Below are 17,456 nucleotides of genomic sequence, written 5' to 3' on the forward strand. Positions count from 1 at the left end.
AACCGCAGGACCCCCCCTGCTGCATAACGGCGTTTGCTGTTTATTCAAAAGAGAAACCCAATGAAACAATCTCCCCGATGAGGCAGCGGGAGTGGTCTGCGTCCCTCCAGCAGCTCATCCCACCCTCCTGTTCTTTTAAATTATTCACCGGTTACATGTCAGATGCCTGTGAGCACTAAAGGGAGGGGACTAGTTTCCATTTCTGCCGGAGCTTTACATCAACTGCTGCTGGGGTACAAGAAATAAATAAATAAATAAATGAAACTACTTCCCATCTGCGTTCTGCCTGCCTGTATACTGCAGGAGAAAACAGCCTGAGCGGACCGGCAACACTCCCCCTTCACCCAGCCTCCCCTCTCCTCGTCACCTCCCCCCTTTCCTCTCTTCTTCTGTCCTCTCTGGTCCTCACACCTCACTGCACTCAGGTTCCTGCAGAGCTCCTGCAGCGGGGTGGGGGAGACCTAAAATCAGAGTCAGGCGGCCGCAGACTGCTGGTTACCATCTTCACCTTTCCTTTCTTCGCTCATCGATTGCTGTTCCCTCCCCCTCCTCCCTCCCTCTCTTCTCTTCCTCCCCTCCCTCCCTTTCCTCCTGCGTCTAATTCTCAAAGCTCAGCAAACCCAGCGTGCCTGTACGGAGGGGAAAAGTGATAGAGCAAGGAAGAAAAGAGGAGGAGCCTGGTTGTTAGTGCGCCAAAGAAAATCTGACCCCCTCCCCACCCAATTGATGACAAGAAGGGTTTTTATTGAGTGGCTCACCAGCCAATAAGGGAACAGTGCCGGGAAATACAGCAGTGGAACTGCACCGGCTCTGATGCTTGTGCTGACTTCAGTGTGTTGAAACCATGTTAATGTGTATTTCCTCTCGTCTCTCTCATATCTGAGTATACCTCAGCTGCACGTTCAGCCAGGAAAGCTCGTTCTGTATCTTTTTTCTTTTTGGAAAGAAACAACTATAAGCTGTGCTGGGACAGGGCAGTACTGAGGCGTTCGGTTTTTTTCTGCAATGTATTTTGAGTGTGGGATAAGCCAAAGTGCAGATTGTTAAGATTTTTTTTTTTGTCTGACCCCGTTTTCTGTTTCCACTCCTCGTTTGGGAGGCGGCACATCTCTTTTCAAGGTAAGCAGCCCTTCCTTTCCTCTCCTCTCCGTCCAGCGCCTGTTATAGAGGCTTTGCTGCATGGCAGGTTGTCACAGAGGCACCTAGCCTCATTACACACATCCTGCCTGAATGTGGAAAAAAAAGCTCTGCAGAGAAAGAAAGGGAGAATAGATGGCTCAGGGGTAATTAGAGCAGACAGTGTTAGCGTTTTCCAAGCCGCTTCTCATTTTAATACAGACTGTCTTGCACTAATAGCAAATCTGCCAGAGAGGAACTTTTAAACCGTGCCGGTAGGTCCTCTTGCCTGGTGCGTAGCATCCTGTAATGCTGCAGTATAATGTTACATAATAAAAACAAACGTGTGTATGTGTGAGGGTAGAAGTTGAGATGGGAATTTATTGCACTTTCTATTGGGTGATTATAATATGGTTATAATATGTATATATACATATATGTGTCTATAAGTTGTTAAATAATACTTTGCTGAATATTTTACTGGTGAATAAGGAGTTTTGTTAAACTGCCATATGATTGATTTTCTTTTGATTTCGTCTGTATTTTTTCACTGGGAAGCTCTTTCTTTTAACAGTTTTTAGACGGATGACGGGAGTCAGCTCGCTGTTCCTCAGTAAGACACTGAGTGCAAAGTCAAATCTGCTGAGCCAGCAGGAGTGAAGGGCCCACATAAGAGTCTGCAGGGCATTCACGCAAATGAATCTGAGCCCGTCCCGTTAAACCAGTGAATTTCATCAGTCCGCTGCGCCCTTTTCTTTTGGTGAAATATCTCCCCCCCCCCCGTTGACTGTAGCAGAAAGTGATTAAAGATCAGGCTCACTGACGTGCATCTCAATTTTTTTTGCGCATTACAGTCCCTGATGGACCCTGGTCACTCTGTAGCCTGAAATCAATTTTATTGTCTTGGCATTTCACCCGTTGTTTTCTGTTTTCTCATCGATTAAGAAATTCTTTATTTGAAGCCATAGATTCTGGCGAGTGGTCAGTGTTTTCCCATCGTGCAGCCGAGTTCATTATGATGCAGTGGTTTTGGACGCGTCACGTGATGCAGTGGGTTTCCTTCGTCCCTGGGGATGTGATGAGTACATGACTGGGACAATCCTCGCAATGTGTGTGTGTGAGGACTTCCTTTTGGCATCAGCAGAGGTGAATCAGTGGGTGTGTAGCTGCAATATGTCAGGACTTACACTAGGACTGACACACACTGGTGCATTTTGTGCTGCAGTGGATGTTACAGGTTCACAGTTACATGTCTTCATATAACAGACGGCACCGTGAGTATGTGACCAAACAATTCGATTTGTATTAATGGATACTCCATTCAAATGTTGGGATGTTCTTCTCCATTACCCGTTCTATGAACATTTAAGATGATGACCCATGACACTAGATTATTTCCAGGAGCTCTAAGCAGTGTTGCACAACCTCACATAAAGTTGGTTGAATCATGTTTAAACCGTCTGAAGGATTGTTGGCTATGACAAAAAGAGAAAAATATCAAGTTGCGTCTAGGGTTGTGTATAGTTGCTGATTTTGCATTTGGCTGCACACTGGGTGAGGATTAGTTATACAGTTTTGCAGCCGGTGCCTGGTGTCTGGTGTTGAAGTCAGCATTGCATGTCTGAGATTAGTTATCTTATAGGGTGTCGTCTTATGGATCTTCCTGACACATCTTTTTCAGCCATGCAACTGACGTGGCTATAGGGGCGATGCTAAAATCCCAACTAGCGTTTCATTTTTTACGTAGCTTGTGGTGCTCAAAAAGGACAGCTTTTTTTTTTTTACTCATCTTGTCAAATATATTATGAATTGGCACAAAATTGGATGCAGACATTCACCGTTCCCAGATGATGAATCACAACAAAGACACATGAGGTTCACATTTGCGGTTTTTGATCCATGTGTTTCACAACCATTGAATGAGAGGCAGACAATGATGCTAATAACTTGCAGATTCCCTGCTGCTTCATCTAGAAGCACCGAAAGGCCACATCAAATGGTAGAGCCAAATACATACATACATGCATGTTAACCAGCCTCCTGTCTGTAGAATCAACAATGGTGTTCTTTTGTTCAAATCGACGAGTGACAGTTCCATGTACGCAACTTTTCATTGCCATCTTGTTAGCACGTGTTAGCATTTAGCTCAAGTACAGACTGTACAGAACTGCTAGCATATCTCTAGACTCATAGGGGTGTTATTTTATTCTTGGGTCTGTACAAAAATGTGTAAAAATACACTTCATGGTCATTGTGTATATATCACTCTTCATCGGGCTGGTTATATCTGCCCAAGTGAGGACTATGTGCAGACACATCTGGGTTTGCGCTGGCCTGGCGTCAGCGACATCGTAGAAGAATAACAGCTCACTCTTAAAAATGAAAACAAATTCATGGCAGCAGAGTGATTGAGGTTCTGTTGGCAATGGAGATTAATCTGGGGAAATGCACAACCTTCTGGACTGTTCGTTCCGGATGCCTTCTTGCCAGGCTACTGCAGCTGCAGCCTACGTTTCTCTCCACTGATTTGCCATGTTTGCTATTTAGTTAGTTTCCAGTACAAACAAGCTGTGACATCAGGTGACATCCGGAATGCATAAAATGTCACTAATTGCTGGGAAGACGACAGATATTGAAGTTGAATTGCAGACACACAGAGAACATAATTTTTATCTCAAATTTAGATAAATTAGGTTGAAAAGTTAAAAACAAAAAACAAAATTGCTCCTTGCTTCATGAATCTACCAGAAGGTTCTGTTGGCTCTTACTCATCCATAAATAATTTACTGTAGACTATATGATGTCAGCTCCTGTGCAGTAGCTGGGTAACAGTAAAGTGGGTTGACCAAGTCTTAAAATCACAAATATTTAATTCCCGGTCTTAGTTCTTATTGTAATTGTGAGCCTTTATTTTTGCCGTTGAGAGTTTCCACACTGCAGCTTCTTCTGAGAAGAGGTGTCCATGCCTGGAGCACTTCTGCTGCTTGATGGTTCATGAAATGAGAGGCGTCGCTGCAGCTTCTGATCTCGTCTCCACTAAACGTAGATCCTCATTCACAGGCTGCCAGCCGCTTCAGTGTACACGGGGCACGCATACAATGATGTTTTTCATTTAAACTCCGTGAGCAAATGAGCGGCCGTGCAGCAACTATAAACGATACCATTTCTCCAAATGGCATTTGTTGATGTTTCTGTGTACAGATACAGTTTGACAGACAATGCTGTCAAAGTAATTATTTTATAGCTGCTGTATTGATGTTTTTTCTGGTGCTGTGCTGTAGAGTATTTTCATTGGAAGGCCATCAGTAAAGCATTTTATTGTCTGAAAACAAAGTGGATTTCTGTGTCTGCCTACGAGAGCAAATATGTCAGTAGTTCAGCAACTGAATCTCCGCATTCACTCTGATGGTTCCAATCAACAACCCATCGAATGTTTGTCGAAGTGGAACTTTCTGTGATCAGTTAGCAGATGGAGCAGATGCTAAATCTTCTGAGTTGTGCCCTGAGGGAAGATTAAAAAAATTCACCAGAGTGAAGGGAACAGCAGTGGGAGAGGAGGAAGCTGCAAGGAATGCCAGAGGCCATGTAGGTTCAGTAAAAGCGCCATCAAATTCAGAAATGTAAGAAATTAAATTGATTAAAGACTTCCTCTGGTTCAAGCTTGTCCATTGTTTTTAATTTCCATAGTTACTGTTAGAGGAACAAAACATGACACTGTGTGACATTTAAGATTTTTTATTTATTTATTTTTTTTTAAATGGGATATAAAGATTTGATTGATGTACTTTTAATTATAGGCATACATCATCTTCTAATCATGGACAAAAAAATAGACTTTGTCTATCATTCTGTCTTGTTGAGTACTACCATTAATGTCTACTGTGCACCCCACTGTGTTTTATATGATAAGACTGGGGTGGACTTCTTGGAAAACGTGATTTCATTTCTTAAGAACCTACTGGAAAATTCCAGTGTTCAATTCCAAATTTGCTCAAGATAGTTTTGATCAGACCATTATAATAATTGCTTTTTCTTTTAGGTTCAGTGAGTTCTGTTCTAATTTAGAAAGACTGCTTTGAATTTTAGTTTGCCTTGAAAAAAGTGTCTCCTTTTTCATATTTCATCAATTTAATTTTAAACTTACTTTAATAATATGTGTTTCAGTAACTTGTTTTTTTCTCTCAAACATGCATCTTATTTGTGAGATTTTGTGGGCCTCTCATATTACTGCAGTTTTATTCACATCATTTTCAGTTATTTTCTTCTAACAAGTCACCTTTGCCTTTTTGTTTGTTTGTTTGTTTGTTTTTTTAATTTTATTTAATCAACTCTTCTTTTCTGTAACCATATCTCTTTACTGGCTGTCTTTCTCTATCTTAGCCTTCGTGACTGACTTGTTGGAGAAGAGCATCGCCCCATAATGCTCTCTTGAGCATCAGTACAGGTTGAAGTAATGAATGATTTTCATATCATCACGCTGTGGACAAGTGGTAGCAGTACCAGTAAATATATTTGCACAGCGATAAAAAGACATTCTCATGTGGTATTGCGATTATTATTTGCCTAAATGTCTCATCAGCTATGGGAGTGACTCTAGTGACTGTTTCAGCCTAACCTCTGTGGCCTTGTGCGGAAGGAGGTCAGTACTTTACAGGAAAACAATTCTGAGTGCTTCAGTGTTGACTTAATATGTTTAAGTAGCAGACCAGGGGTCTTCAACATTTTTCAGCCCAAGGACCCCCAAACTGATGGAGAGATTAAGTAGGGACCCCCTACCTACTATATATGTTCTATATTAAACTCAGCTTTGTGCTATTTATAAGTATACTTTATTATTATCATTTTTCATTTAATATTAAGCTATTCTAATAATACAGGTTCAAATTTCAAACGTGCACCAGTAATGTGGCTGCGCAGCTGCCAAAAACATACATACATATACCTTTAAACATAGCTAAATGTTGTAGGGACAGCGAATTACTAAAACATTGTGGCAAAGCTGCACTGTTAGCTTCTCTTCTGCAGCGTGTCTTGATTTCACTGACCGAATAGGCTCTCAGCCAATTGCAGGGAACCTGAAAGAGTCGCATGCAATATGCGGCCTTGTGACTGAGTCAGCAGCCACACGTTCACGCGAGGCTTAAATTGACAGGTCTTTGCTGGTGTGAAACGGCGTCTCGGTGAATGAGTCAAGTGGTGATTGAAATATAACCTTGAATTTTTCCTTCACTAAAATATGCTGGATTCATGTTAATATGCATTTAAACTAATTTAAAATTTAGGGGGAAAGTTTATAATAATAAAAAAAAAATATATATATATATATATATGAAAAATGTCTAATCAACCAAAGACTTTGTGACCTCCATGCAGTACCCCTGTGGACCCCCTGAGGGTAAAAACACATTGGCTGCCTCTGTTTGTGTTATTCCATATATTGATAGTCGCAGAGGGAAAATCATTAAGACCTTTTACTTCGATAAACGACTTGAAACTACTCTGCCGTGAGAGCAGGACTCATTCAAAGTCGACCAATTCGATTAACCCCGGGGATATAGGAGTGTGCGTGTGGTGCTCTCTGCTGGTCACTCTGAGTCCTGCACAGTCAGATGACCACGACGCTACAGCAGCATATTTATCTGTCAAATGTATTAAATCAGCAGCAGTTATAGGTTTTAGGAAGATCTGTTGCTTTTTAGCACGTCTCAGTCTGAGTGCAGGCCTGTTTGTGAGCATTTGCTGATGAAGGGCTTTTTTTAATGATTGCAATTTGTCCTTCTCTACCCAGCACGAAACCCTTGACAGATTTAGACATTTGCTCTAGCAGAAAATGGAGGACGCCAGGATTGACATATTCAGTTCTCTGCTGGCCCGAGATTTTAGCAATAAAAGCTTCCCTCCTTTCCGAATGTAACGTCATTTCATGCGTGCTTTAATGAAGCACGGGGCCAGTCGCGGGGAAATGACTGCCGTGGTTTAATTAGCGAGAGTCTACAGTGAAATCTGATGTGAAATGGTTTTCGAGGCGACGGAGGAGATGCGGGAAGTGCAGACAGATCAGATAATTACTTACTGAACTCTTGGCCCTTCTGGCTTCTCTTTACTCAGTTCTACTTCGTCATGTTGCCCCAGATGCGTGTGGTTGGGCAATCCATCCTTCGCTCGTGGGGTGACATCCTTCCTCCCCCTCTTTCTCTAAATGTCACTGTCCCCCTCTCTCCCTCCTTTCTGCTGCCCACACCCTTAATGCACCAATATCCAGTGTTAGTCGGTCAGGCTATTTTCAGCACCAGGAGGCAGGAGGAGAAGGAATGCGTGTGTGTGTGTGTGTGTGTGTGTGTGTGTGTGTGTGTGTGTGTGTGTGTGTGTACCATCTTTCTGTGTGTTTTGTAGTTGTGGAGATGGCCTCAGTCCTCGGGAGACGCAGCACTCTTAATCTGCTTGTGCTTTATTTGTCTTTATTTTGTGTTTTATTGGCATTTGCACCATAAAGAAAGTGAGAACCAGTGCCAGCCTCAGATAGATGGGACAAAAACAAAACAATTCCTCTGACAAATTAGTGAGTTGTAAGTCAATAAGAGTAGGTTCCCTGAAACCATATCTCCTAAATCCCCCACAGCAATGAGGAAATGTTATTATTTAATGTTTCTGTCACACCCGCACGATACACTGCTGAAGAATTTTGTTTTTAGACCCGTTTCTCTTTTTACTCCTATCTGTACAATTCATATTATTTCATGAGAAGAGGAAAAACATATTTTGTTCCAACTTTAACGTACGCGCTATTAGAGTCTTGTCAAATCTGTCACTTCTCCTAATCAGGGAGCAACAGCACAAGCTGTAAAATGTTCATATTCTCCTCTTTTAATTTTATGCTTAAGAAAACAGTTTGTGAAGTAACATTGTTGTTCGGTTTTGGTAGTGGTACTGGCCATCTGATGAAATATTCACTGTCTCTTAAGCTCAGTTCTTGGACTCCCAGCGACTGCTGAGGTTAGACTCTGTCCCTACAGCTACTAAATTTAGGGTTTAAAATAAAAATAAACGCTTTTTGTGCTGAAAACTGCAGGTGAAACTTTGCTTTGAGAGCAGTGAGCGTGAACAAACGCGGCAAAGTTGAAGGCCAGAAGGCTAAACAATGAGCCGGGGAGTGCAGCGGATTCAGGTGATAAAAGTCCTGACCTTTAAATAACCTTCTCATGAGGCAACGGAAAAAAAATCTGTGGGGGCCTTAAATCAATAAATACAAAGTCAAACAAACAAAAAACATAAAGCGCATGTGAACGAAATCCGCACCACAACATGCGACAGTATAAATATAATGTTGCGTGATGAGCATATGATAAGCCACGATTACCAGTCGTCTGTCTGATGTAACTGTCTGCTGTGTTTTCATCACCAAAGGGAAACATTTGTGGGCGTAACAACTGCAACAGTTTGCCTTTAAGCTAATGTATATGGACTAACACAGGGGAAATTTAGCAGGAAGCTGCTGCTCAGTTAATCACCTAGCTTGATTTTACCCCCGTTGATTGGGATCGTTTTCCACATATGAAATGACGCAAGAGGCTGGTAATATATTTTGGTATAAAGGTGATAACTTTTTCTAAACTAGAAGGTGCAACGGCCATCACACATTAATATTTTGTTTAAAATGCCAGACTGTTTTTTTCTGCCCGTTAAGTCGCTGGTTGTTGGCAGATAGTGGGAAACCTGAAAAGAACGCTACAAGATATTTTAAATGGCACAATAGTAAATGATGAAACGAATTATGCCTGAGTTATGCCTGGATTTGTGAGCTAGAATGGACTATAGCTTTATATTGCCATTAGAACATAATCTCTTGAGAATATGAATTGATACACTAAATCAAAGCTTTATATCTAAAGAGGCAGCACGTCCTTTTCCAGAGAACCTGCCAAGTTGAGTTGCCAGCCAAGATAAGACCCAACCAAACTGTGGCTCAAGAGAGGCTCCTGTTAAGTGTTTATGTTGAAGTGACCACCATTCTCGTTACTCTATCAGACTTGGAAAGGAGCATCAGCTGGTTGAACGGAGCAGATGTTGCCTATGTTTGTGTGACGACCACAAAAGTCACATTTTGTGTTTTTGAAAAAGAGTAAAAAGAGAAAAATTGTCTTTTATTTTGAATACAATTTATTGTAATCCATTTTGAAAAAAGGTACCCCAAAGAGATTGCATTTATTTTTGCGGTGGTTTATTTTCCTATTCAATGTGTATATTGCAATGTTGGCTCCATGCCAGCAGGGGGCGAGGACGGGTTCGGTTTTAGTGACTTGCATTGCGTTTTCCCCTCATTACTGCAAGTGCCTTGAAACTGACAAGCCGCGTCTTCATCTCTCTCCAGTTTTCAGGTTTGTAAATGTTCAAATATGCTTTGAAACTAGGATTTAGCCATGCCGGAATGTATTGGGGATGTTTGTGAACTATTTTAGTCAAGTAATTTTTGGTGGCTTTGTTTGAAGTAAGTTTGAAACACGGAGGTGAAGTCTAACCGTTTTACAGTGTAGTGATCACGCGCTGCCTACATAGTTGTTGAAAGCAACTCAGTTTAATGCACACGCCTCCCCCACGTGAACGTACACCTCAGTAATGTTTTAGAAACTTACAATGTTGATGTGTAGCGTTTACTTTGCCGTCTGTAACCATTCGTTTTGAAGTGTGATTTTGCTAGGAATGTTCATGGAGGAAAAAAGGTGACTGTTTAAAACGAGTTTTGTTTCCATTAAGCACGTTGGGTTTCCAGTGGTAAAATGCAGTACTGTCTTGATTTAAAAGGAACAACTGAAAAAACATGAAGAACAGCACGTGTTGACCTAGCCTCCAAATTCACTAGATCCCAAACTGATCAAGTATCTGTTGGATGCACTGGAACAAGTCTGATCCACAGAGGCCCCTCCCCAAAAGCCCCCACTGACAATCTTCTGTTACCAGGCACCACAGGACACCTTCAGAAGGCCCATGTCCATTCTCTGTTGAGACACAACTGTTTTGGAGGCACGAGGGAGGCCTAAACAAAAAATTGTATCACTAAACAGTCAGGTTGCTGCACCTGTTAGGGTGGGGAAAAAAACAAAAGCCTTCATCGTTCTTATTAGAACCTGGAGTTGATCATTTCCAACATCCAATCTCTAGACTATAAACTAAGCAGGGCTTTAATTTCAACCCCTACGTGATTAGTCAAAATATCAATTCATCTATTCCAGTTCCCGAGATAAACTATCCAGCTTCAGCGGCTTGTGGATTTAAGGCTCGTACTGTGAAAACTGCTTTCTCTTTTCCGGCTAATTGTTTAGCTTTTAGATTGCGGTTGTGGCCTATTTTCTCAGCAGTTTCATGAGTGTCCCATGATCATGTTGACACTGATTGAGCTGTCTCAGCTTTCCGGCCCTTTATGTCACAGCCTGACATCCAGCGCTGTCATCATGTGCCCTCGGTTTGAGTGAAATGCTGCTGTCAAAGCACAAGAGCTATTCTTCAGCTTTAAAAATCCACCCAGAGATTACAGACACACATACACACCGTGTTGACCAATTGGTACTTTTGAGACACTCAAACACAACATACACAACCATATGGGGCTTTCTGTTTACTGCCGTCTGTGTTGCAGTAATGACCTGCCAGCTTATGACGAGCTCCTTAAATGTGTGTGTGCGTGTGTGTGTGTGTGGGAATGTGTTTGTTATGCGTATGTGTGTAAAGGTACCTAGAGACAGATGGCTGGGAGGAAAAGGCTGCATTGACAGATATAAAAAATGAAAGTAATGAGAACAGGAAGAAACAAGGCATGGCAGGATAATGAAGGAAGAGTGAGTAGCTGACTGTTGGACAAATGCCTTCGAGCTTCGTATTTCTCCGTTGCACCCCTGCATTGCAGCACTCCCTGCAGGAGCCGGGAGAGGGGCAGCCTTTTCCTCATCCCGTCTGCTGCCTCAGAGGACCCAAGTCGTCTCAACCAAAATGTCCCGACACAGCTGAGCCATGGGAGCGCGTTGGGCAGCAGCTGTTCTCCGCATATGTTCACTATCTGCAGCTTTGATAGTGGTTGTGTTGCTCTTATTGACCTCCTCACGCGGCCCCATCATCAGCCCCGACTCGTCCTTTGTAGAGATGGGGCGAGGGGAAGAGGAGTTTACTCACTCACAGGTGCTCACAGAGAAATGGAGGAGCAGGAGTAACCCACAGTGCACTGGGAATCCAGGCGGATGTATTGTACCGTACTGTAACTGCTTCCCTGAATAGTGCAGCTGCACCGTGACTAGCTGCAATGAACTTGTCGACAGTAAAACTGCTGAGTCAAGAGCAGAGTGGGGATTTATCACATCTGGTGTAGAACATTAGCTGATCACATCCACATCCAGAACAAAGAGAAATAGGCCGTTTTCAGAAACTTCTAAAATGTATTTAAACAAATTCTTGCTGTTCATCTCATGACCACTCTTGTCCTTTGAAGCTGGGCTTGTAATATTATTCAGATTGAATTTTCTGTTTCCCGTGCATGCAAAGGAGAAGAAACAGGGAAGGACATATGGAATCACCTTTCAGATTTGTGTTGTCTTTGCATTGCATTATGCTGATTCCAGTTTTGTCTGGGCGCTTCGGTTTTGCTTTCTTTTGTTTTCTTTTCAGTTTCCTCGTGTTCCTGCCTCTTTTCATTCATTTCCTTAATTGGCAGTGGGAAAAAAGAGCTGTCAAGAGTAAGAGGATGTTTGATAACTGCAGAGAATTGGGACGGTGGAGGTTCTGTGAAGGACGAAGGCCCTACAATGAATCGACAATTCTCCACGTAGGGGTTCCCTTCTGTTTATAGTTTGAAAGATTTTGCTCATTCATACTTGGGGGATGGCGCATGTATGTGTCTGCCTAGGGGCTCCTACAATCTAGGATCACCCATTGATGAGAAGTTAGCTGTTATTTTAAAACTTTTGCACTTGTCCAGTGGCACCTTGGTTTATTGGAGCCAGAAGTGACCATTAACTGAACGGATTTAGCTGAATTAAGCTTGAGGTTCTGCTTTGAACAAGAGAGTCTGGACAACTCAAATCATGGGCGCCATGTTAGATACATCGGAGGGAAGATTCTGCAGTGTAAACCATATGTGCCATGTGGAAATGAATTGCTTATTTTCACCATTACGTGCCTATAAATGTTATTACCAACGTCTGGCCCATACTAACTTTGTAGTAACCGAGGCATTTTTTTTATTTTATCTTTCTTGTGTTTACTTTTATATCCAACAAAGCTACAGTGACAAAAAGTCTTAATCTAAGTCTATCTACATGGACATAAATAACATGCACATGTAGGTTTTACAGTATATGTGATGGTAGCTACTATTTTTCAAAGCCTTTAGTTTAGATAACTAGCTAGCATAAGGCTAGCATGAGGCTCGGTTCACTTTTTGAGTTGAATGACACATTTATGATGGTGTAGCTTTATTTTCCCTATATAAAATCCTTACAAACATCACTGAGACGAGACATTGATATTTACCTCACATAATAAGGAGACATCAGTTGACATGCAATTCTTCCTTTTTTATTTTCTGCTCCCATGACTTTCTCTGTTTTTGCTGGAACTGTAGGCTGAACACTGTGGCATATTCTAACTTTTAATGTAATTACATTTTGATTGCTACTTCTCTATGGATGAATATTGGTTAGATGTATCTAACATGGCGCCCATGAAACACGTGACCAGCTCAGAACCAATCAGCATAGCGGGATAGCTCAGACGGTCCACTCCCTAGTTGGCCAGACTCTCTCTAATATACAGCTCTGCTAGAGTTGTTTCTGAGCTAGCACTGAATTGACATCCATCATTTATACCGCAAAGAAAAGCTTCAACATTTAAGGAAATGCGTAGATTTACTTTCTTGCACCATAACCCTAACCCTAATCAAATATTAGATTAACACATTTGTCATGTCTCTCTGTTAAGTAGGAACTTTCACAGCAAATAAATTAATACCTCAGCAAACACCCAGCAAAGTCTGGGACTTCATTAATCATCATGTCATATCTTATTTATTTAATCCGCCCAAACACCCTTTTTCTTTATCAGTGTAACAAAGCCTGACTCCCCCAAGACACTTTACCTCAACGCATCTCACTGCAGAAACCTCTAAATAGCCACACAGCCACATTAACTTCTGATTTAAGTTATTTAGCGTTCTGCAAGGTCTCTAAATTCACTCACTGGGTGCATAATTCTCAGAGTCTGATGAAGGAGAAAGTCTTTTAACATCACTAGAAAATTACAGAGAAGCAAGTAAAAATTTCCAGCCCATTAAAGCAAAGACCCTTCATGATCTTGTACAGCCCTGAGCAAAGTCGCGGCTAAATATTTAATTTAATAAGAGTGACTTTTGGCTTTTCTGAAAGCATTTAGCAAAACAGGCTCGGGGAAAAGCTGGAAAACAAATGTGGGCATTACTTGGCAGCACACTGACAGCAAAGGAGGAGGACGCTCTGTGATGCAGCAGTTCTGTATGAGATTCCTGCCCTCCTCTGGCAGAAGCATTTAATTGCACTGTAAGCTGATATGAGAAGAGCCGCCTCATGCAGGCATCTGACAGCTGCCAGCTGAACTTGAGTACACAGAAAGGTATTTCCCCAAGGGGAGCAGGGAAGGAGAGACTGTTTCGAGAGAACACAGGGGAAAAGGCTGAATGCTGGAATTGAAAAGTTACCACAAAAGAAACCGCGTGAAAGACATTTGAAATCGGTTTATGACGCAGAATTCATTCATACAAGGCCAAGCTAGGGGCAGTTACTACATTTGAAGTGGAGTGCGTTTCAGATTCAGATTTACCCAGACGTCTTGGTTGCACGTGTCTGTGGTGTAATCCTTTCAGCTCAACACTCTGCGTGATTTTGTTTGTATTGTAACCGGAGACGATCCATTGCAATCTGCTCACTTCCAATCGTCCCTGATGGGTCTCCTGAGGGATCGGTGAAAGGCAGACGAGTTGCTGTAGTTGTTCTTGGTTCTGTTTGTTCTGAATGGTTTAACAAGTAGGCACCTCCCCAGAGGGTTATATCACACTTCTGGGATCAATTGCTGGGATCCAATTAATTGCATGAGCCCAGTGCATTTAGCATTTGCGGAGCTGGTGCGGTGAAATCAGCTCGTCTCCTGCTGCATACCTTGCTTGTTGTCCGTCTCTGCTGCGTGCAAGCTGTGGCTTCATTCGGACGCCCCTTGCCACAGCACTTGTGCATATTGATCGTTTACAACCGGCCTCCAATACTAGACCAAAGAGTGACATGCTGCAATCAGCTGTGTGAGCAGCATCGCAAATGAGGCTGGGGGGAAGAGATGGGGGGGGGGAGAGAGGGAGAGGGGTAAAGAGGTTGTATGCATGAGTGTACACTGAGACAGAGATAGAGCTGGAATAGGGAGGTGTGTGGCGAGAGGGTGGAAAATGGGGGAGATGGTGTGCATTGGAAACAGGAGGAGGAGGAGGAGGAGGAGGAGGAGGAGGAGGGGGGTTGTAGTGCTGCAGTGGAGAGAAGTGAGAGGAGACTGCAGTCTCTGCTTATGGGAGAGATCAGAATATGTTACCACAGCTCTGAGGAACTGTAACCCAAACACTTATTGATATTGGATGGGCCAGCTCACGAGGGGGAACACCACACCTGACTGGTGAGTTTGGTTTTGAAGATTCCTTTTGTAGATTAAAATGCAGTCAAATGGCATTTTAGATTGTGACCACAACAAGGACAGAGCTATCTCAGAGGATCTTCTCTGCATTTTCGAAATAGATGAGCCACGGTAAACTGTTACTGTGCCGTCTGTGCTGGAATATACCTGGTAATGATGATACGTCAGAGCCTTTCCTTTCTTCCTTTCTTTATTTTTATTTCATTGTGGATGAGCTGTGGGAATCAAAAGCAGATAAGGACTGGGAGCTTATGGCAGAAAGGTAAAAGGTAGGCTAAACCACAGAGGGGGCATGGATGTCCGTGCATTTTCATTCAGCTACTTTCCTAGTCATAGCTCACCCGAACACAAAACGGTAAGCATCCGGTTTGTTAAGTTATGGAAGTGAGAGTATGAAGTTAGAGTGATGTTATCCTGCGCTTGATCAGTAATTCAGGAATTGCCACCGGCATTCTCCGTGCCAGAGGTGAGGAATTTCTCGAGCGTTGCTAATAATAATTAGGTAGAAACTTCGGTTGTGGCTGAAACTTTATTCATAACCGTCTTCCATCACGGCTCGGTGGTTTCTGTCTGCATTCACATCATGCCCACAGCTCGGGCAGTGACTCGGACTCTGGTCTTGGGCCAATTGCTTATTTGATTGGCTGCTCGCAGCAGCTATAGGCAGGTTGTGGGCAATACTGGAGAGCTGATAGACACAGATCAGGATTGCTTAGCAACAATGAACGGCCAGCCCACAGGCCTCTACTGTACAGACCGTACAGACCTGTGAACAGCGAGCACTGGAAACCCGACCTCACGACGAGAGAAAGTCGACACTTAAACACGCGTGTCGGGAATGCAATAATCATTGATCTGTGGTCCCTGAGTCAATGAATGCAAGTAACTCTTAAAAAAAAGGGGGGCTTAACATGGGTATGTGTGTTTAGCACCTGGCTAGAATTGGGAACAAGGTATGTTGTAAAAACATGTTTTATGTGGAGTCACATGTGTTTAGCGGAAAATTTAACACCTGAACTCTTATAATAGCGCCTGAAAACAACACATTCAACCCATATATCTGCTGTGGTGTTCACTTGACAAAAAAAGTGTTTGCTTTCACATAAATGTTTCCATTGTTGTTTGATTTCACAAGACTACCTCAACACAGTGCGTGCTTTACGACACTGTCAAACCCTGTCTGCATGAAACCGTAATTGTTTCATGACCTCTTCTGTCCAAACAATTTTTGTCCTTTGAATTTTTCACCCTGAAGCAAAAAAATAAATAAAAATACACGTAGACATTAAAGCTGCAGAGCCAGTAAACCGTCTGTCAAGTTGCCAGCTCTTCTTTGGCTCTGCTGCGTGGAACTGGTGGGGAGGACGAAAGCATAAAGGCAAGGTCCGAATCTTCATCGGTCATTCCCCTCGACAGAACTGAAGCCACTTAACTCCCCAGATCCCTGTTGTTGTCTGGATTAAGCAACTGAATAATTGACGACTGGAAGAAAAAAAAGACTGACTTCTCCTCCTCTGCACCGAGTTATAATGAAATAATTTGATTAAAAGTAAACTGGCCTTTTTCTGTTTTGCAACAAGCAGTGAGTGAATGTCCCCAGCCATCAATTGACATCCACATTTATGATATAATACTCAGTTGAGGCTGGGAGATGAGCAGATTTTATCAGCTGTTAAAAGATGGACGGTATTAGCACTGATTTAGAGGGTCGCCTCATTTTGTCCCTGGATCAGTTGAAAGATCGTGTCAAAAGATGAATAAAAGCAGTTAATCAGAGCTGAGATGCTCGAAGCAGTAAAACATTTTTGCTTGAAATTTGGCTTAAACGATGATTTGATCATCATGTACCACTGATGCACCTCTTTATATGTAAGCGCATATTTATCAGCTGTCAAATCCAAATGACTCGTTGCCAAAGTCCATTCTTTGTTTTAATGGCATGACACCGCAACACCACATTTATCTCCTCAAAACTAGATTATTGCAGCTCGGTGTTATCTGGGTATTGACCCATCCACATCGTCTCGTCTGCAGCTGGAGCAAAATGCTGCTGCAAGGCATTTCACTGGTACCAGAAAAGAAACAGCACCACCTGCCAAATACAAAATAGTTTTTAAGGTTATTTGATTATTAAGCCATGCATCGGCACGCACCTGGGTACATTTCAGAAATTCACTGCCCCTGGTCTACTTCTTGGACTCAAATCCTCAGAGTACCTGCTTTTAAGGGTAGCATGACTGAGGCTAGTCGATAAAGGAAGCCGCTGAATAGCCTCCTCAAACAAAATGCTACCCCTCACTTGACATTTATGAGTAAAAGGTCAAGACTTGCATGATCTTGATGGGTTGTAATTGTTAATTGTCTTAACATTTTAGCTTTTTTTCCCTTCGCTTCATTTAACAAACGTAGTTGCTCTTTCGCTCAGATGTTTCCTGTCTTATGTGTCTTTTAAACATGCTACTTAAAGAAACTTTATTTGGTTCTTAACTCTGCAGAGAATGGAAGAAGAGAAAGTTTGTTTTTTATTTAATTTGGATAGAGCTGCTGCCCTGTTGCAGTACTTATGTTAATCTAATGCTAATCTAAGCTAACTGTGCTGTATATTTAACGGGTATTAATCTTCCCAACGCCCCATTCAAGTCTAGAGTAGCTCT

General features: G+C 42.4%; 1 protein-coding gene across 6 annotated transcripts in view; it reads left to right on the top strand.

Moving 5' to 3' along the window:
• The first annotated feature begins 768 nt into the window (after window positions 1-768).
• The window catches only part of LOC125006414 (synaptotagmin-2), a 28,260-nt gene continuing 11,572 nt past the window's right edge, over window positions 769-17,456 (top strand). Inside the window, exon 1 of one of the 6 annotated variants that reach the window (XM_047582404.1) lies at window positions 769-1,119. The gene's annotated coding sequence lies outside the window, so the exon portion shown is untranslated. Of the gene's footprint in view, window positions 1,120-9,447; window positions 9,492-14,630; window positions 14,785-17,456 lie in introns of those variants that run through there. The other 5 variants (XM_047582409.1, XM_047582408.1, XM_047582410.1 and 2 more) reach the window with 5 other exon arrangements.

The sequence above is a fragment of the Mugil cephalus genome, chromosome 4, assembly GCF_022458985.1.
Source record: "Mugil cephalus isolate CIBA_MC_2020 chromosome 4, CIBA_Mcephalus_1.1, whole genome shotgun sequence".
NCBI lineage: Eukaryota > Metazoa > Chordata > Actinopteri > Mugiliformes > Mugilidae > Mugil > Mugil cephalus.